At 42.6% G+C, this 22614-nt stretch overlaps 1 protein-coding gene and 1 long non-coding RNA gene across 3 annotated transcripts in view; both read right to left on the bottom strand.

Annotated features, from left to right (window-relative positions):
- CMIP (c-Maf inducing protein) overlaps positions 1-22614 on the bottom strand; it is a 146694-nt gene that overhangs the window by 93461 nt on the left and 30619 nt on the right. The window lies entirely within an intron of this gene.
- LOC310682814 lies at positions 5323-9225 on the bottom strand. The gene is made up of 3 exons (XR_014514189.1): positions 7179-9225; positions 6065-7137; positions 5323-5821 (listed from the first exon to the last, which is right to left on the bottom strand). It is a non-coding gene; the product is annotated as an uncharacterized lncRNA (long non-coding RNA).

Raw genomic sequence — 22614 nt, 5'->3', positions numbered from 1 at the left:
ATGGCACACTGACTGAACTCTACATGCCTCCTTAGGCTAAGACTGCATGGGAAGACAGCCTGAACTACAAACCAGGGAGTCCTGAGTTCAAGGGCTACCTCTGACAAGGGCTACCCCTCAACTACTTCTGCTACCCCTAGATAAGTGACTCTACCTCTCTTAGTCTCATCCCCACCCATCTGCAATGTGGGGATAATAGTATTCAGCTCCTTTATAGGGTTGTGACAAGGTGTAAGGCACCAAAGTACTTGAATTGGGGCCTCCCAAGTAGCAGGGCTCAGGCACTGACTCCCTGCTCCAGAAAAGCAGCTTGAGGGCTAAAGGAGTTTCAGACTTGATATCCCATGTGTTACAGCACCATCCTTATAAATGGCCGGAGAAGGTACTGCAGTTCATCTACTCAGTCAAGGCCAGGTGACTTGAGGAACCCAAGTAGCTTGTCACTGAGTCCTTGCCTACATAATCCAGAACCTGATGTTTCTGGCTGTCTTCCAGCACATGATCTACCTCAGACCCTTTAGACCAGGCATCCCCAAACTCGGCCCTCCAGATGTTTTGGGACTACAGTTCCCATCATCCCTGACCACTGGCCCTGTTAGCTAGGGATGATGGGAGTTGTAGTCCCAAAACATCTGGAGGGCCAAGTTTGGGGGTGCCTGCTTTAAACCCTGGGCTGCCTTTACAAGACCTGGTCCCTCCATCTGTGGTCTCCATCTTTCCCCCTTTATGTTTTGGCTACATATTGAGTTTGCAATATGAAGGATAGCATAAGTAGAAAGTTGTCTGTTGTGTAACCACAGAAGCAAAATCCACAGACGTGAGATATCCCCAGAGAACACAGCCAGGGCTGCAATAAGGGAATTTGCAGCAACAGCTATCTAGGGTTTCTCAGGGAAGAAGAGGGTCAGGCCACATTCCTCTTTGCCATACAGTTTTTGATATGTGGTTTAGAAGTTCCTGTTCCAAGCACAGAACAGAAATCATGCCAGCACTTTACAGCAACAAAGCGGTCTAGAAATTTGCTTGTTATGCTTAAATGCAACTCCAATTTCCTAGACTCTGTTGCTACCGTTTTAATGAATTGCCTAAATGCCCATCTTCACCCATATCAGTCTGCCCATGAGTTAAAACCATGACTAGAGGCCCTTCAACAGAGGCTAGCAATGACTAGTCATGATGGCTATGTTCTACCTTCACTGTCAGGAGGCAGTATGCCTCTGAATACATGTTGCCAGGATTCACAGGTGGGGAAAGTGGTGCTGTGCTCAGGTTCTTCTTGCAAGCTTCCCCATTGGGGCATCAGGTTGGCCACGGTGATAACAGGATGATGGACTGGATTGGCCTTTGACCTGATCTATCAGGGATCTTCTAATATCCTTATGTTCTCACAGGTCTGCCTGTGATAGCAGTCAGGTTGGCAGGCACAGGGGAGAAGGCCTTTTCTGTAGTGGCCCTACAACTTTCAAATGCATTGCCACTGGGGTTCCACTAGATTTCATAACTACAGGCATTCTCAAAAGCCTTTTTCCAGGTTGGAAAAGGCAATTCCTACTGTATCACTGAGGGTTCTCAGTTGTATTGATTTTTTGTAGATTTGGGGCTAGTGGGATCTTTTAACTATTAGTAGGTTTTAGTATAGGGATGCGGGTGGCGCTGTGGGTTAAACCACAGAGCCTAGAACTTGCCGATCAGAAGGTCGGTGGTTTGAATCCCCACAACGGGGTGAGCTCCAATTGCTCGGTCCCTGCTCCTGCCAACCTAGCAGTTCAAAAGCACGTCAAAGCGCAAGTAGATAAATAGGTACCGCTCTGGCGGGAAGGTAAACGGCGTTTCCGTGCGCTGCTCTGGTTTTCAGAAGCGGCTTAGTCGTGCTGGCCACATGACCCAGAAGCTGTACGCCAGCTCCTTCGGCCAATAAAGCGAGATGACCCCAGAGTCGGTCACAACTGGACCTAACGGTCAGGGGTCCCTTTACCTTTACATAGGTTTTAGTTTGCCTTTTCAAATCATGATAGGATTGCATTTTACCTTTTACCCCAAAAAAGGAGGCCCAAAAGTTATTCTAAGTAAATAAAAGTTTCCCCACCTCTGCCTTATGTACGTGTCTGGCCTGTTCATAAACACAAAATGGGCATAGCATACAAAGAAGAACTGATTTTCTCCTCTGTTAAGAGGAGCAAGGAAAAGAGGCCAACCACGGGCTGCTGGTAGTCAAACATTACCAGAAAGGCAAGGAGTGTCAAGTTCTGCTTAAGCTATTTATCTGCTTGCTATTTATCCAGCAAATACTGTAAAGGTATACTGCCACCCCACCCAAACAACTTTGTCAGTGTCATAAATGTAGGGAGAGTGAAGCCATAAACTTTGCTAGGACATAAAGCTTAAGGCGCCACATAATACCCATTATGCATTTCTAAGAACTCAAATCATTTAGCGCAGCAGCAGCAGCAGCAGCTGCACTTTGGAATTCCCTGCCTATTGAGACCAAGCAGGCAGCTCCACCTGAGTACTCTTTTCAGCGACTGCTAAAACATTCTTGCTTCAGACAAGCCCACCCAGATGCTTAGAAAACTGATAATTTAAATCTGTTTTAGTGTTTTAACTTCTGCATATTTTAAAGTATGGTTGTGAATTTTTCTGGCTTTTATTGTTTTATCTTTGAGGGGTTTGTTGTTGTTGTTGTTGTTTTACAATCAAGTGGTGTATACATTTTATGAATGGATGAGTGAGTGAGTAAGTTGCTGCATAATCCCTGTACATTTTCTAAGGCCTAATTCATATGCACGGGTCAGAATGTATTGGTGGGCCATAAGGACCTGCCGATTATCACCAGCTGCAATTTGATTCACACTTTATGATGTTCCACATTTGAAAGCAAAACCATCAGTACAGATCGAAATCACTATCACTCAGCTGCGCATCACGTTCCCTCTTACCAAGGCACAGACAAGCAACACGGATCTGAAAAACTGTTGCACATCGCATGCATAATTGGCTTAATTGCACACTGTGTTCCTTGTTCAAAAGCACAGCCAGCAGTGCCGATCCAAATCACTGCTCCATATTACATGCACAATTGGCTTAGCTGCACACCATATTCCCGGTTCTGTAAGAAACAGAACAGCACCAATCTAAATCACAATTGTGTATCATGTTTCCCATTCAAAAGCAGAAATTTGTAGAAATTGTGGTGTGAGTGCATTGTTGCTGATTGCCACCTGAGGATCTTGGTGACAACATGAATCCACTTCACCACTCTTTTTCTCACTTCTCGTTTTTAATTTAATACAGTGGTACCTTGGGTTAAGTACTTAATTCATTCCGGAGGTCCGTTCTTAACCTGAAAACTGTTCTTAACCTGAAGCCCCATTTTAGCTAATGGGGCCTCCTGCTGCTGCCGCGCCGCCGGAGCATGATTTCTGTTCTCATCCTGAAGCAAAGTTCTTAACCCGAGGTACTACTTCTGGGTTAGTGGAGTCTGTATCCTGAAGCGTATGTAAGCTGAGGTACCACTGTATTTCTTATAATGCATTTTGGCTGCAATGCTCCCTCCTTCCGGGGCTTTTTTATAGCAACAAAAATCTTTAGAGCAGGAAACTGAAAAAAAGCAATGGGAAGAATAGGGAATAAAAAGCAACACTGAAGACTAACAGCTGGTTGGATTAATACACATTAAAAGCCTGGTGAAGAGAAAATGTTTCAAACATGTTGGAGAGGGAGTGATAGCTGGACATCAGAGTCGCTTTCACCCACCACCTGTGCTCTGTTTTAGCAAAGCACACGCACACACACGGCTGACCATGCAACACTAGAAGTGGGAAGCACTGTGGCTCGTTCCAGGAATATAGGCCACAGAACGTGGCCAGTGCACCCAGCTGATACAACTGTGATCTTTCAGAATAGAACAGCTTGTTTCCATCTAACTGTCATGTTAAGTCAGCACATCTAGAATCTCCTGGTGGGGAACGTTTCAGCCCAAGGGCCACGTTCCCTCCTGGAAAACCTGTCGGGGGCCGCATACTAGTAGTGAGGTCACACACAGAGAAACACACACACATACCACTCTCTTCATCCAGGAAAGCAGTATTTTCACAGATAAGACACATTTCAGCCTCACAGAACCACTAGAGGAGGGGGCAGAGCAGGGCCAGTGAAAGATGTGACCTCAAGAGGAGAGGGGTGTGGCCTGGGCAGAGACCTGAGGGCCACATGGAGAGGCTTGGAAAACTGTGTTTGGTCCCCAGGCCAGAAGTTCTCCCATCCTGACTAGATTAACATAGTCCCTCTAAGACTGGTCAGTGCTGGATGCTTAGAAGAGTCTTCGCCAATCTGGTGCCTTGTAGGTAAAGATCCTGGGTGGAATTTCAGTGTGAAAGTATCTCAGCTAGCCTGTTAGAATGATCCTTTCTCTTCTCCCTCCACACTTTCTTCTGGGGGTTCTCCTGACCACACAATCCAATTTTGAAAGGCTTGTGGGGGGGCGTGGCATAGTGATGCACAAGTGGGAAAACTTGTGCCAGGCTTCCACTGACAGGACTATTTAGGTGAATCCTGACCATGGAGTGCACCCCCCTTCTAGCCTCCCCCCTTAATGATTCATGTACATATAACGTGCCTTGATCCACATGCCATGAGGGCAAACAGCAACCTCTCACAGGTAGTAGCATAATTCATATAAAGGAAAGATGCACACATTTGTCACCTCAGATAGGAATTTTAGCCTAGCTTCCTGATGCAATCTCCATGGAGCAGAGTCCTGCCTTGTTAAATTTATTCTAGTGTTTTAAGATATGGTAACTCAACAGTTTTGTTTTAAACTGGTTTGAACACTGAATTGTAAATTGTTGTAACTTGCTCTGGGACCCGATGGTCAAGGGCAACAACTTCTAGAGGGCTTTAGATTATAAGAGGGAGCAATGAAAACTTTAGACCAGTCTAATTTAATAGGGCTACCATATTTCAAAGAGTGAAAATCAAGACGCAAAAGTTGTTGGGCTTTCGGGAAGGTGTGGTGTTGTGGTTTGGTTTGGTTTTGGGCCAAAGTTGTTAAGCTTTTCTTGCAAAATCAAAACAAAAACAAAAACCGTTTTTTGAGCTTTTTTTAAAAGGAAATTCAGAGAAATCTACACTTCCAACATGGGTTGCCATACGTCTGGATTTTCCTGAATTTTTCAGCAATTTCCACCCACACACTGTTGACAACAGCCGAATCCCAGCTACGTCCAGGAAATTCCAGGTGTACGGCAACCTTAGATTTCAGCACACTGAGAGGAAATGTGTAGATAAAAATACACACTTCCAAGGGACAGTCACTTGGGGAGTGGAATTAATTACCGCTTTCTATTTGGTTTTGACTACTGTCAGTGGGAAAATTTATATGGTAGAACTTTCCACTCTCGGAGGGTGGCAGTGGTGGTGAACAACTTCTAAAGTTAATTAGATTTGCAGACCATCCTATATTTGAAGGATCACTCTGAAGGGAGATATGCAGGGGCCTTGAAGTTGCCCATCTACAGGGAACACCTGGACAGCAGACTGAGCAGGTACACAACTCACCTGGTCACAGTCTTCCCCATTATTTCTATATGGGCACCTATACATATAACTTGGCATATGCAAATCTGTGTTCTTTTCGCATGCCTCATTTTTGGCAACATGAAAGCAGCCATCCTAAATCTGAGGTGGCATCACTCTCAAAAAAGTGTTCCATTTCAGAATGCAGGTCGGGGATTTCAAGTTGGGAGTCCCTCCTCCATCTTTTTTTTTTTTTTTAAGTCCTCTCTAGGCACAGAACATACCTACACCTACACCCACACCCACACTCACCCCTTCCATGACATAGTCTCCCACTTCTGAAGTGGCAATAATCCCAAAAGGTCCATAACACAAGATCCTGAACATGCTGGTCAGCTCTTGTGTGTGTCTGTCTGTTTACACAACTCTGTCTCGCTGCAGCACAAAGAACACTTTCACAGAGCCAAATAATTACTTCTGATATTCTTGGAGCAAATATCTGAGGCAATTTGCCCTAGCAGTTCCACATCTGATCAAGGGACAGCTGAACTCATGGACAACCTCCACTTAATCTGACAAGAGACCCATTTTCAGATTAAAGTACTCCCAGGAGAAAGTATTGAGACCAAACAAAAAACAGTGTCATTATCCAAACAGGACATTATTGTGGTTTTTTGGTTGTTTTTTGTTTGTTTTTAGAAAAAAAGAGTCGATTGAGATTTTAAAATTCACCCAGAAGAGGTAGTTCTCCACTGTCTATGTCATTGTGACTTGTAACCATAGAAACTACATCCTGCACTGAAACTATGGTAACATTGCAGTAGCCTTTTCTATCTTTTCCTTTGCAAATAATGATCCAAAGAGACAAACTATTTCGGGGGCTTTTGGGGGGAGTGGCAGGAGGGGGAACAAGAGAGACCTACAAGTCTGATTTAGATAATAAAATCACACAACCTTTTAACCTTAACACATAGTCACAACATAATGAGCATGTAATCTGGTTAGGCTTCTTAAAATAATACAATAAAGGTGGGGTATGCTCAACTGTGGTGCCCACAACAGTTTCTTCAGTTTGCAAATGTGCCCTTGAGCCCAAAAGGGATGGCAACTCCTGTACAAGATTGTGATGGCTCATGCAGTAGAACTGCAAGGGTTTCTAGACTCTGGTTTACAACAGCAACACAAAAAGGCTTCCCTGACCCCTAAATTAGGTTGCTAGAATGCGTGACCTACCGTAACCCAGATGTAGATTTGTGCTTGTAGAGGTACGTCATTCCAGTGCATGACTCATGAGGTGCTGTAGATATTTGGCACCATTTCGTCAGCACCATTTCAAATCTGGCTCTGCCCTGTACTGTACTCACGACACTATTGGGTGGACCTCAGTTTTCGAAGGAAAAAAAGAAAAGCTCCATAAAGAATATCCCTGAAGCCCAAAGTCACCTTGGCTCAAGGAAAAGTAGGAATTAAGTTTGCTGGTTCATAAGGGTTTTTTAAAAAAAAACAACAACAACTATCAATTGGTATATAAATTTTGAGAAATAAATAACCCAGAGACCACCTGCTGCAATTGCTCTAGGGTGGTAAGATTGCGAACTGTGTTCTGGGGAATCCTGGTTTCACCTGTAAGTATGTCAGAGCCTCAATGAGAAAATCTGGTGGACTGAAGTGCTTGCCCCGGGTATGACCTGAAGGCACATGGTAACAGCAACAGCTTTGCTGACACTGAACAAGTCTGAGTCTGGCAAGAGCCTAGATAGGGACGGCCTGGGAACCCTTAGAACACCTCCTTGATTTCCATGACAGAAGAAATGTGGAATGTAAATATATACACTTTGGACTCGATATCTGGCTCACTTCCTTAAAAAAAAAGTGGCTGCCACTTAATTCCAACATCATCCCATCCAGTAAAATTCAAGACCAGAAGATGAATACATGGCCTCCTTGCTTATGTTCATGTACACTAGGCATGTGATCCATGTGCACAAATGCAAACGGCTGCCAATGAGTGGAAGGCAGGCTCTGCCTTTTTCTGACTTAGGAGGGCTTTTGCTGCTGGAGTTCTGAGTGCACTCTGCCCAGCAGAAAGCATAACCAGTTCTATGAACAACACAAAGCAATCTGACAGTGGACCAGACCATGGACCAATGGCATAAGAGCTAGAAACATGGTGGCGTCACAGTCTTCTGTCTCATTTCTTTTTAGTTGAAGAATGCAACAGGGTCTGTTGTTGACTGGACTTGATGTTCTTTTGCCTTTGATGGGCAGTGCCCAACTTGCAAGCAAAGATACTGGGGATGAAATCATCACTCTTGTGCATGAAAATTCCACCAGAACTACTGTTGTGTTTTGCATGATTCACATAACACATACAAAGTTCAGTCTGGCGAAAGTAGATGAAATTGCTTTTTATCCAAAAGCAGTATCGACCAAAAAAAAAATCTCTGCCGATTCTGCTTCTGCCTGCTGCCATTAACGGCTCAGAGTTTAAATGCCTAATTGTTTTAAATGCCCTCTCCGTGGCACACTAAGTTCAAGCTTTGGTCATTATGCTTTGCTAATGACTCATAAATTCCAAAACCATGTTGTTCTTGGCATGCACTTTTGCATAATTAATTCTTTTTGTGAAAATGCACTCAGCTTGGTAGAGATTTCTGGGCACCTTGCAAACACCACTTCAGCAAACACGTCCCCGTCCCCCCCACTAAAGGGTGTAGATTCCACATTTGCTCAGCCATGCAGATACCAGACCTTCTCACCAATTGGCACCCCCGTGCAAGCACAGCAGCGTATTAAGGCACAGGGCAAGACAAGGGCAAATTCACGGAGCAAGGGGAAAGCCAGGAGAGTTTTGGTGAAACATTTCCAAGGCGACCTTCAGAAGGGAGAGGGTGTTTCCCAACCCTGTTCCATCCTACGCTACAACAGAGATGAATGTTTGTTTTAATTTCCCTCATGCCTCTTCTATGCAACATGGTACTGCTGTGTCAATAACAATGGCAGATAAGATGACAGAACTGTGTTAGCTTTGGGTATCAATTTACTACTGGAATCAGCAGTTCTAAAAGCAAGCAAAAGGCAAAGTGCCTTTTTTTTTTGTAAGATGGGATCTTCCCCACAGCTTGATGCCCCGAGGAGAGAATTTTGCTTCATATCTTTTGAAAATCCCTTCAAAAGAGCAATTTATCCTTATTAATAAATTCCCAGCTCTGTAGCCACTGCCTGAGACCTGGTATAATGTATTGCACATTCAGATCCTATTACAAAACCAGGTCAGAACAAATGTATGGACCATGAAGCCAAAAACAGCCCATCCACCACAAAGGTTTGCATCAGTTTTTTGAGCCAAGCGTGGGTCACATTCAGATGGTTGGATTACAAATTACTCCAAGTCTGTTCCAAAAACAAATACCCCAAAATGTCTTCACACTGCCATACTTGTAAGGCAGAACAGCTCATTGGCAATCGAATTAAAAGCTGGCATGATGCATCAAAGCAGAGCTCCAAAGCTAAGAATGACTTTGCTAAGCATGAACTGCCATATAGTTCAAACCTGTGGTCCTGAAAGCAGACCACAGACCACCTTAGTACCTCTGAGTGCCAGCTAATTGAAAGATACCAAGATGAAAATTCACAACAGTGGATGAAGACTGAACTCTGTTGCCTTTCAGGGATCGTTTACTGACGTGTAAAAGACAGAAGTAAGCTGTGATATATACCTCTTCAAACAGAGAGTGTGACTAGATCTGGTGGGCAAGCCATAGGACAGGCACAGGCAAACTCGGCCCTCCAGATGTTTTGGGACTACAATTCCCATCATCACTGACCCTGGTCCTGTTAGCTAGGGATGATGATAGTCCCAAAACATCTGGAGGGCCGAGTTTGCCTATGCCTGTCTTGGATATAGGGGAGAGAGTGAGTGACACAGCAGCAACCTGGCATTAGTGTAGCACTGGGCAGTGGGGGGTGGGGAGGATGGCATGTACAGTTAACACTCACCTTGAGATGGACCACTGAGCAGGGTCAATGGCAAATTCTTTTTGCAAGGTTTTGCAAACAGTTTCTTAAACTGAGAGAAGGGAAGGGCAAGTGAAACTCTGAAGAGGATATTTGGGATGTGACTTTTTTTATATATATACTCTTCCTTTGAAAAGGTCAGATCAACTTACATTGGGCAGTTTTCTACCCAGGCACCAATCTGTTCTGCACCTACTTAGCCTCAACTATGCTTCCTGGTCCATTCTCTTGGCCCACAGAAAGGTACACAAGCAGGGCCCCAATTTTATTGGCGATAAAAATGTTGGATTTGAATCTGTTTACATATAATTCCTAGAGCCTACATTTGGCTCAAACTAGCTAGTGTAAAGAGAGTAGCTCTGCTCTTAATCTTTAGAACATCAAGATATCCCAAGTGTTTTGAAATGAGCAGGAACATACCATATAGATGGGATGTGCCAAACAATACGGGGGGGGGGGGGGGACAAAACCTGGAAATTTTCGTGCACAAGCCTTCTTGAAACAGATTTGGGGTTTTTGTGCAGCTTCTATCCATTTCAAAAGGTCTCATACAGCAAAGGCCCCCAGGCGACTGTCACCTGTGGAATGCATCAAGTCTCAAGGAGACCTGGATACATCTTCAGGTTTCCAGGAAGTACATTTGGTTTCAGTTAAGATAAATTCTGCAGCTCACTGCTGCGTGCAGAGAAATTCAAAATTCACACACTTTGGGAGCTATCTTCAAACATCAAGATACAAACCCCACCCCCCTCAAAAAAAGAGAAATATTTTATTACCCAGAATCGTATTTTCACACGTGTGTGCCAAAGGGATTGCCACAGCCTGCTTTTAAGGGAACAACATGACACATTTCCCTACTCTCTTTGGACAACTATTTGCTCAATCAAATGCAACACATGCATAAGCGTCCAACTTATCCTTTGTTCACAGTACAGTATGTCCCTTTCATGTACTCTTAATAATATACTGAGTTGGATTTCTGTTTATCTGTAGTATCTGAGTCAGGAGAGGCTGTGCAAGTCCTGAACCAGTGTCCGGATGCCGTGGTGGGTTGAGAAAGGGCTAATAAGGTATAGGCTGTATTTAAGTTATTTGGGGCCAAAGTCATTTAAACAATAATGTTGGACCCCAAGAATTGGGCCCCAAGAAGAACTGGCAACCAATTACAGAAGCGGCCTGATCTGGACAGGGCTGCACTCTCTGTGAAGGGGCAGGTGCAGAGTCTCTGAGCAGGTGGGTATGAGTACAGGTGCTCCTAGATCCGCCACTGTCAATAGAGACACAAAAGTGCCTTTTACCAGCTATTGCTGCTGTACAAGTTACACCCATTCTAGGAGAGGGATAGCCTGACCGCTGTGGTCCAAACCGGTTAAGTTAAAATAAAAGTGAACACTTTCCAACACCTGCTTGTAACCACACAAAAGGAAAAGAGGAACATGGCATGCAAACATAGATAGTGTCAGTGTTAGAAACTGGGGTAGAAAAGCTAGGAGCCAATTGGCTTCTGGGACCTAGGTTGTAGTTGCCACTGGGGGGGGGGGGTCCAGCAACACTTTTTATTTATTATTTTGATAAGCATGAATTAGCACGCAATTCACATAAGTGACACATTGTTACTATCACATTCTTTTTAGCAGAAATCGTCAATACGTGTTTAACTTGGTGTTTACAATAAAAATGTTGGTACCATACTTCAGTTTTCAAAACACACTACTCTTTATTGTTAAACTCCTTAACATATTGTCTAAACATAAACACTGAGGCTTCAAAGCACATCTTCAATTCAGTAATGCTTGAGTGGCAGCCAGGCACAAAAAATGGCACCCAGACTTTCTGAGGTGCTGGCAAATGGAGAGTCTTGAGGAACAAAATGTGCCTGGTGCCCTGCTAATTTCAAACCCTGGCCAGTGTACTCATGTAGTACTAAACCATGGTTTAGTAGGACACACAAACACGCCCAGTGTCTTTGTGCTACACTCCCTCACTGGCTGATCTCTGCAAGTGCATCCAGTTCCCAATAATTATAAGTGGCACCTGAGGACACATAGCATCCCTTAGTACTGCTCAGGATCCTGCTCAATCAAGTCTTCCCCACCCAAAATAGGCAAACAGACAGCATTTCTGACATAAACCTGTATGTCAATTAATCTGTTCAGTTGTTTTATGCAGAGTAATGGCCTTGCGCTTTAATCCTATGCCAAATACTAAGCATGGAGTATTTGTAGGATTGTAGGGTTGTATTACATGAGGGACCTCTGGGACAGGAATATATTGGATGCAGCTGATTTTTTTGATCCTAGCTATTTGGCACACAGGCTGAGGCACGGACCACGCTCCAATGCTCAAGTGCTAAAATAACACTAGTGGTCTCCACATTAAGCAAAAAAGCTGCAATCCTTGGTTGCGACAACAGTGAAACGTTAAGGTCAGATGTATATCATCTCTGAAAGCAGCATGGTTTACGTCAGTTGCTGCACAGTCCAATTCCAAATAGTTTGATTAAATGACTGAGGGCTGTATTAAACTTTAGGCTAACTCAACGAACGGCCACTGAAATTAATGGACCTAAGAGAGTCATGCCCATTAGTTTCAATGAGTCTGGACTGCTGCTTCCAAGTATGACTAACATTGGATACAACCCAAAATTTCCTTTTTGCTTTTGCACTATCAAAAAATGGGAAAGATCCTTCCAGGAACAATTCCTTATAATAAAAAATTAAAAAATCAACCAAGTTGATTTTGCACAGCATTCTAATTAGGCCACATCAAGCTGGGATCACAGTGTGTGTGTGTGTTTTACTTGCAATGTATCACTTAATTCAGTTCTGCTGAAACTGAACAATTGTCTATTATCTAGCAAAGAAGGATGTGAAAAGCCAAATTACTAAGGGCACAGAACATTGCTTTATGCAGTGTTCCAGATTTCTGCGGTTAGGAAAGTGACAGGGAAATGCACTTTAAAAGTGTGGGGGTGAACGGATGATTAGCAAGGGTAGCGAATACATATGCACAACCCCACAGGTCTGCCCCAGATGTAGACAGCGCTGAGCTAAATGGATCAGACAAAGTAGCTTCCTATGTTCCTGTTCATTCAAATGGTATGGCAGGGTTATTTCAAACATTACCTTTTTAATTATTACACATAAAACAGATTATATTGCTCTCCATAAAACTGTAATATGTGCACACTGCAACGTGATCTTCTAGAGACATGTACCCTGCAAATACACGTGCCAGGATGTCAAAACTGCTTGAAACACCTCCCTGCCGCATGTACACACAATAGCAAATGGGTGTTTCCTGCCGGAGGTCGAATAAAGTGCTAACAGCAGTGGAGGACAGACTTCAGTTTCTTGGGTCTACTAGAACACAAAGACCTACCAACCAGAGCTGGGTGCAACTGACACACAGAATGAATTTGCTTTCAGTAACAGAACTGAACTTTTATAAACTTTTAATGATACAGCAGTATACAAATATTTTTACAAGGGGATATATTGATTGAAAATGTATTGCATTGTAACTGTATTGTAACTTTTGAATAAATGTTTTCTTTAAAATAAATAAAAAAATATATTGGCTCATAGTCCTTATTTCACAAACATCCACTCCTGGATAGCTTTCCTCATTTCAGCAGCCCTAGTTTAGTGGAAAAAGTGATTTTGGCATTGCTGTTGTCAAAACAATCTGGTTGTCAGAAACCTTTTCCGGATCTGCTGCAAATCATCCTGAGATCTGACCCTAACATAGCAACAGGGATAAGGGCTGGTGGGTTTTCTTTTACTGCAGGTATCGGATCACAGCAGAGTAAAAACCAACACACACACACACACACACACAGAGAGAGAGAGAGAGAGAGAGGAAGGGGACCGGCTGCTTTGAACTTGAGCAAGACACAGATGATCACATTTCAGTCGGCCTTGGAGAAAGTATCTGCTTGACCCTCCAACTCAGATCCTGAACTCTACTGCAGCTCTGACGTCGGAAGGTGTCACTCAATCCCCCCCCCCCCCCAAGTTACCACCACCTCCAATTAATCAAAGAATCCATCTGGTAGAGCAGGCAGTCTCTCAAGAATCTTCAAGAGTTTTCGGCGAAGGACTCGCCAACCTACTCATCTCGTTTCTGGCCAGGGAGGGGGCAGTGGAGAAAAACCCAAAAGACAGATAAGAGAGAACTTCAGGAAGGCCTCCACCTAAAAGAACAGGGTGCCTCTGAGCACATTCTGAGCCTGGGGAATTGTTTTCAGCAGTATCTCAGCTTTCAATAACTATAAGAATTTTTAAAATATCTGAGTCCTTATGGGTGAAATGATATACTTCACAGTGTGCAGACAATACCTACTGAAACCGCAGAAGCCTGAAATCTCAGAAGCCTGAATAGGATTTCTAGTGGTTAAGGATCAGATCTCAGTATCATATCCTTGCTCTTTCTCTCATGACTAGCAGCACAAAATTATTTGAGGGGGAAACAGTAAAAATTGCAGAATATATTATGCAAAACATCAGGAAAGTTTGCCAAATTTACATCAGTTATAGAGAAAGAAAATCTAGATTGCCTAGAAGCACATGACTTTTTTTAAATGCACCCAGGCCTCCTCATTCAAAAATGTATCAGACTTTTTTTGACCTTTAATACACAAACCAACTCTTGGATTCCAGACATGGCCACCTGCCCATCTTCTTTGCGTTGCACCACATTAAATGTTGAAAGGATTTACACACCACCAGTACAAATTGTCACTGCTCATCCCACTTTGGGATGTTGGTGTGCAAAATAATTAGGTAATTAAATACTATACCTGGCCAACATTTTGGATCTGTGTACAGCTAGAATCGCACGCCCATAGCAGGGTGAGGGGGGGAGCATGTCTTCAAACAGCAGGAAGAGATGCTATTTCCAGTAAACAACTTTTGGCTCACACAAGGTATAGCCCCCCAGTACACAATGTGGTACAGGGACGACTGAAGAGTGTGAGAATTTCTCAATGGAGGAAGATTGGAAAAAAATTAAAGTATATGTACAGAAAAATTGCAAAATTAATGAATGTTAGATGAATATTGGAATGAAATTATAAGGTTTTAGCAGAAGTGTTATTAAGAATTATATGAACATTAAGTGTTAATGTGTTAAATTGGGAAATTGAAAGTTAAATTATGTTACGATAAATTACAGATTAAATTGAAGAAGAGGGAAAGGATTGGTTGAACCAGATAATTTGAACCAGAATACAAAAAAGGGAGGTGCGAGGAAGTCGAGGAAATAAGCTAATGAAAGATCTGGATACAAAAATTTGGATATGTGTTTTTGTATTTTTTTTCTTATGTTGCATTGTTGTATTGCATTTTTTCTTTATTTTTTTGTTGATGTATTGTTTGTTGAATTTGTGTATTGTTTTTCTTTTACTGTTTTTTTTATAAGTATAAAATATCTAATAAATTTTTATTTAAAAAAAAAAAGAGTGTGAGAATTTCAGGTTTGGGAGCTGCCATTTTGGTTTTTAAAAAGCAAGCTTCTTGCCTTGCTGGAGATAAGAAGAAAGTCAAAAGTATGCAGAAAGTGCCCAATGAGATCCCAAAAATACTTACCCAAGTCTGTCTCAATTTAATTAAAAAAAAAGAAATCTACGTATTTTTAAATGCTATTGAATTTTTTTAGGAACTGTCTTTAGTAATTTGCTTTACCCAGAAAAGGTTGTTTTTAACAAATTTGTCCTACTGGCTACAATTTATACATATTGATTATTCTTTAGCAAAAGCTGCCTAGAGGGCCGTTTGACCAAATCAAGGACAGAAAGTCTAGAATAAAAGAAGATCTAAACAAAATGCAAGCATCTCCTGCCTCCCGTACTGCACAGCATGCTTGATGGGGGGAGTTTGCGGCAGGTGACAATTGACCATTTCATCACATGCCCTCAGAGTCCAAGGTGGTGGGAAGACTCCACCCCAAACGTGTTTCTCAACCTTGGCTGAGAAGGCTTTGCAAGGCAGTGCCACCCGCAAAGGCAATAGAAAAAATGGGACATTCTCTACACGAAAAGCTTCTTACAGCATTCAAATAACCCAAGAGCCAGAACACACCAGGAATTGGGAAGGATAATTGCTGTATGTGCGTCATTCCTTCTAGGTTCCTCTTTTTTTCCTTCTTCTTTTGTTGTCAAATTGCTTCAACTCACACACTGTTAGGACTTTCCTTAGTCTCAAAACAACAGTGTCATTCTCCAAATCCACTAAGCTGAAGAGTTACCATCATCCCCCATGGAATTCCTCTAAACAACTGGTTTTGATTTGGGGTGGGGGTGAGGAAGTTGAAACAGAAGTACTATAGTAGCTGGCACAGGGGAACATGCCTGTTTTTTAAAAGTTAGGCTGATAAGCCCCTGCTTATAGCACTAATGCCATGTGGTTCAGTTTTCTGAAGTGAATCCGTCAAGGCAGCCAATTGCTGTTTTGAATCTCAACCCCTGCTTGGCTTTGACTGCATCCAGTCCTACTGACCCTTGTTTGATGCTCTAGATTCTAGAACTTATATGTTTTTTGACTCATTCAAGCTGGTACCAAGTTTTGCCATGTTGTGGAGCTTTATGGCCTGGAACCTAAACTTTGCAGATGCCCAGAACCATCTCAATATTAGAGAGATGCTCTTAACAAAAAGTGCTCTTTGCTGGTCCCCTGACCATGGGTTGACTTGGCGTCATTGACCATCTACAAGCTACCATTATATATTTCCCACAATGCCCTGCAGCAATGTTGTATCAGGGGCATTGTGGAAAATTATTAAGTGACAGTTCGCAGACCTAGGCCAGGCATCAGCATGGGTCAAGTGCCCAAGCGTGTCCGACAACAATGGCAGGCAGGCTTGCCAAGAGGCAACAAACTTCTTTGTCCTCCAGTGAGGTAAGATCTAAATCAGGTAAGGTCACCAAGCTGTTTGACAGTGGAATGGACTCCCTTGGGAAGTGGTGCACTATTGTTCTTTGGCGGTTTCTCAGCAGAGGTTGGGTGGTCATCTGTCATGCATGTTTTAGTTGAGATTTCTGCATTGCAGGGGGTTGGCCCTGGGTCCTGGCCCAAGGTCCCTTCCAACTCTACAATTTGGAATTCTGAGAAACTAATGTAAGCACCAGTCACAAAATGGCTGCCACATGAAGACAGGACAAAATTGTGTAGCCATGCCCCCATCCATCATTAAGTAAAAGGTGCCTCCTGTGCTCCGAGAGAGATGTTATTTGCATCTCATTTCTGTTCAATATAGAATGAAAAGTACATGTCCAATCCTGGCATCCAGTTACATGAGGGGCATGATTATTGGTGTTTGTTTAATGCAGGAGAGACGAGCAAGTGCAAACAGGGCTGGGCAGGAACAGCACATAGTATTTGGTGCAACTGTGGTTTGTTGAGGGGATACTTACTGAGACCTATCGTGAGTTCCATGGAAAATATTAATGAGAACTCTGACAACCATGGGTGTCATGTTGGTGACCCCGGAATTGTAACGCAGCAGAACTGCAGAGCTGCAGACATTATTTCCAAATCACAGGCATACTTCCAGATAATGTATGGGTTTATTCAGCTTTGCAGTCAGCCCCACCCCTAGCACCAGGGGTTCTTTGCAATGTTAAAATGTACCGCATTCAAAACAATCAAGCTAAAATTATATACGTATGTTAAAAAATAAAGGAAAAAAGGCCACCCCCTTTTCGCAGACATATATGAGGAAGTAATAAAAAGCAGGATTTCAATTTGGGAAACATATAAAAGGCTAGATGAATAATTCAAAGTAAAAAATGTAGGGGCCAAATCGTGTTCCAGGGATTTTGGCAGAGTTCAAAAGTTCCTACTTAAAAGGCCACTTGCATGAGAATCACAAGGGCTATGACCCAGAACAGGTGGTAATCCCTTAAAACAATGGTATATAAAAAGGAAGGTACAGCAGAAGGTTCGACTGGGGCCTACAAGCAATTTTAGGAGGTTTTTCAGCTGCCCTTGCTTCTCTTTTTCAGATCTTTGTCACTCCCATAATGCTGTGTGGCAGACACACATAAACAAGAGGAGGCAGTTGATTAAAATGGAGCACAGAGGGGGATTTAATGCAGGATGGTCACACACATCAATTGCACAGGGAGAGGGTGGATGTTATGAATCACTCACATTTACAACAGTGTTTTAGACTTCCAGCAACAGGAAATAAAAGTTACAGATCAAATAATGAGGCTGAAGTTGATAATGCCATATTCTTGCACGTCAAAGAGGTAAAACAGTTGGGTGGTTTTGTTTTTCACATCTTTTCCTCCTTAAAGTTAACAATGAATCAACAGATAGTATAAGTGAGAGACTTCCAGTGTTATCTGTGTGGCTCTTCACTAAGGATTGTGAACCAATGCAAACTCTAGCCAGCCACAAGTGCAAATTTAACAAGGCACTGCAAGAGGAAAAGCCTGCCTCAGTGACAAACACACTTGTATGCAAGAGAGTTGTTTAGCTTAGTTTACTGCAGTCATACTTCACATGTTTAACTAACACACTTCAAGAACATCGTATGTGAAATGGCCCTAAAGAGTTTGATAGGAATGAAGTTCCTGGAGAGTTTTGGTGAGGTACGGTATCTCTAGTAAAACTGAAGGGCTATTTTCTAAAACTCCTAATTCTAGATCAGGGTGGGGCACCTGCAGCGATTCCACAATTGCTGTGAAACTCTAACTAGCATCAGCCCCTGCTCACCATCCAAGCCGGCTGGAGCAGATGGGAACTGGAGTCCAACAAAATCTGATGGGCCACAGGATCTCCACTCCCATTCTAGGAGCATTTAGAAAGCTGTTCAGTTTTTGTTTTCTCAAGTTCCCTTGCCTCTCAGTTGCTTAATGATTTATTAGGAAGACTACCTTGCCTAAACCTGTTTTAATCACTAAACAAAAACATGTTACTAGATATCATCAAGCCCATGCTTGGTGAAATGTCCAAAGCCAGAAAGAGAGGTTTGCAGGACTTCATGAAGTTTGAGGAGTGGAGTCTAAGTGCTCCCCTTACCACTCCCCATGGCTAGAAAAATATGAATCAGATGACCAAAGTGCTGAATTCAGATTTGTATACAGTTCTGGTCAAAACTTTTCCTGTTGTGTCCTATCAAATGGTCCACGGAAAGTATCTCTTAGGCACCTCCCGCTCTCTTTCTATGAAATAAGTTATATGAGCATTGTGGCACAGGTCAGCAGAACACTGGAGGGGAGGACAAAGTCACAGGAACCCAAGAGAGAATGAAAAATAGTAATTATTATTTAAACATGAACAGCTACACATGCATGGGATATATGTGCATCAAATGCAATAATAATAATAATAATTCTAAGCTATAGCCACTATAGGAAAAGCAAAGTAGCTCTCCAAACAATACACATAATAATTGATGAGATCTGTAGAACTGCATCTCGTCTCATACTTCTTTGGAACCAAACTGGAGAATTATTCAGGGGTGGAAGCCATCAAACCCCATTATTGTGTCAGAGTAAACAAAACATTGACACAATAGGGGGATTAATAACAGCCCATCCATGAATAATTCTCCAATATTTTTGGAATCCTTTCACTGGCTCTTAGGTTCCTGTGACTTATGGTACACAAGGTCAAGTCATATAGCCCAGTGCCATCTCATCTGAATGGCATCAAGTCAAGGCTGAATCTGGACCTTCTGTATGGCAAAGGTCCCAGCAGCACCATACATACTTACTGGATTTCACTGCCCATTAATTTTGATATTGAATGCACCTTCCAGTTAGGTAAAGCTGGTTTTTGGACCCTCTAATAAATATAAGCATTGAATTACTTTTGATAGGCACTGAAGTGAGGAAGCATTATAATTTGTGAAGGGTGTAGAGCAAAACTGGGTGTTGCAATATTAAATCTTCATTGATACTGACCTATTTTCCTCCTGCCTCTATTCTATATTAATGTCTGCAGCAAAGAAATGGGGGATTTCTTCAGAAACACTCACACTTTTTCTGTTAATGAGAGCAAGCTGAAGAACCTCTAAGTAATCCTCGTATATAGACATCTGCCAGAACTTCCAACTGTGCACCTCATAAAACAGAACATCGGTTTCAGCGATGCCTTGACTCTTGCAAAAAACCATTTTCAATAAACAAAACATTGCCACTCCTTGTGTTTCGCAACACACCTCCTCAAAAGGAACAGTCCGGGACTATGGCTAAGGAACTCAGGCTGGACTTTCCTTGAACCACCCACATTCCTCAACCTCATCCTTCATGCGGACTCATGAAAAATGTTCCTGCTCAGTTGCATACCAGGGATAGATCAGGTGTGAGGAGCCCATTTTCAGTCCAAGGGCCACATTCCTCCATGGACAGCCTTCCAAGGGCCACATGCCAGTGGCAGATGAGGCCAGGATGTCACTCTAACCTTTGTACAGCAGGTTACATTCCAGACACACACACACCTCTATACAGACAAACAAGAGGCAGTATTGCAGCACAAGGGCACATTGCAACCAGGCAAGTACTCAAGAAAGGCACAGAGCTGGTGAGGGGCTGTGGCTTGATTGAGAGGTCTTGAAGGTCACATTCAGACCCCCAGGTCTGAGGTTCCCCCACCTCCTAGACTAGATGATCAGAACTGGGGTCACCAACCTGGCACCCATACGTACCATGGCACCTACAAGGAATTTCTCTGGTGTCTCCTCTTCTCCAGGTGAAATATATCCCATTCCCTCAACCATTCCTCATAAGGCTTGGTTTCCAGGCCCTTTATCATCTTGGTCGCCCTTCTCTGCACATTTTCCAGCTAGTCAATATCCTTCTTTACTGTGGTACTCAGAACTGGATGCAAGACTCCATCCAGGCGGGCGTCTGACCAAGGCTGAATAGAGAGCTATTATAACTTTCTATTATGATCTAGATATTATATTTTGCTGCTGCAAAAGTCTTCTGTGCACTTCATGAATGCAAAATCCAGAATGACAGGCTTGTGAAACACCACATTCATAATAATCCACAACAAGTTCCATGATTTAGTCCTTAGTACGTCATGGCTTAGATCAAGTCCTAATGTATTTGTTGCTACAGTTTACTATCATGGCCATGACGGGGTGCAGAAGAAACACATTCCTACTACTACTTATGGGACCTGAAAGAGGAACCTGTTGTGTGTTTGGCATTAAGCAGACATACTATCTGTTTTCCCACATTCACATTTAAAAATAAAAATCCTGCTGCCAGTGAAGCGTCCTAGAGGCTTGGCTGCAAAATGGAGAAATTAAACCCAAATCTCAAAATATGTTTATCACGCTACTAATATGCAAATGTATACTGAGCTTCCTATGGTTGGCCAAAGCCTGAAGAAAAAAAAACCACACCAAAAAACCCCGGCAGGAACTCTCAAAAATATTGTAATCTGTAACCCGACAGAAACATTGAAATTACAACCCTCAATCTATGGAAGAATTCTTTTACTCAGTTGATCAATCAGTTAAAAGGCCAACAGTTACTCAAATTAAACAACAAAGAATCTTGTGGCACTTTACAAGACTAACAAATTTATTACAGCATAAGCTTTGGTGGGCGACATCATAAAACTGTTGGTCTTTAAAACCTCAACATGGCTGCCTTTCTGATATACTGAAGGAAGTGCAAAATTTACAAACAAAGGCTGCCACATTATGAGAAAGAAAGGTCATTTTTTAATGTTCTCCCCTTCTTTGAACTCTCTAACACAGTAGTATGCCAGAATAAAATACCGTCAAAAATTAAAACTGTGCCCTTCATTCTCAGCACCACCAGTTAAAACTGATCCCCTTGACCTGCGCCAACAGACTCCTATGCTTATATGTTAACAACATCCAGAGAACAGATCTGCATGTGGGTTCTGCAGAAATTCTGGGGCAAGGGGAAAGGCATCACAGGAAAGAACAGATGCATGCAAACCGGAAAAGTGATGAAATATTTACAGGAAGGGCCTTGGGCTCTCGCATCATCTGTTTCCCAAGCATTTTATGGGTTGTTGGGAGATTTTTTGTGTAAATGATTCAGTTTATCAACATCCTTGTTACTGCATAATGGGTTCCATAGCTGTCGCTGGGCTGTTGTCACACTGCCTGCTAGCCAGTATGCTTGCGTGGAAACATTCCATTCCCAGCTAAGACCAAGCAGATCTGTAACTGGGAGGAACAAGAGACCATTTCCTCGCACATAGAACATACGCCTTTACTAGCAAAGAGGGAAGAACAAGTTTTACTCAGAGTAAACCTGCTAATGTTAATAGACCTAAGTAGTGTCCATTAACTTCAATGGGTCTACCCTATTATTGGATATAACCCATTTACACTTCCTAGGGAGAGTAGGCCATTATCACAGCCTGAACCGCTCTGCTCCCCCCACCCCCCATGCAATGCATAGATGGGATGGAAATCTGAATGCTGTTTACCTTGACATTTATAAGAAAAAAAAATCATAATGACACACGAGCTGCACATAACATGTTCCTTCCCCCACCAACCCCATTTTTGCATAATGTTGGCACAGGAGTTTCTGGACCTTGCTGGATCTCACACACATAGAATGAAATCCAAAATGGCACACTTGGCAAGAACAGGCAGTTGCTTCACTGATTCCTGATTCTGGCAAAGCAGTGGCAAGACTTGTATCCATGGGTACAAGAGGAGTTTCCTGCAATAAAGTGCTTCAATCACATCTACATTGTTCATGCTGCCAGCGCTGTTTACTCCCCGCTATGTCAACAGCGTGGGTATGTCAGAAGTGCTGCAGAAGTGGCAACGTATGGTAGCCAGCCAAAACGCGTGCTTTCCTTTCTTTATTATTTTTCTTTAAATATATATATATACACTGCTTTTTGAGAACCTTCTTCCACAAAGCGGCTTACAATCTCCAATTAAAAAAACCTCCCACCTGACAACAAAATATAAATATACAGAATACAGTAAAACTAAAGAATAAAGCCTAGAGTTGGAAAAAAGGAGTATAGAAACAAAACATAATGCAGAACATGCCAACCATGATACTGTTAAGCCATTTTTAAAAAGTAAAAGCTGTGGAGATAAAATATGTTGGAAAAGTTT

The sequence above is a fragment of the Podarcis tiliguerta genome (assembly GCF_965153285.1).
Source record: "Podarcis tiliguerta genome assembly, chromosome: 8".
Classification (NCBI taxonomy): domain Eukaryota; kingdom Metazoa; phylum Chordata; class Lepidosauria; order Squamata; family Lacertidae; genus Podarcis; species Podarcis tiliguerta.
Note: the sequence above shows the minus strand (reverse complement) of the source record. Positions and strands in the feature narration are given on the sequence as shown.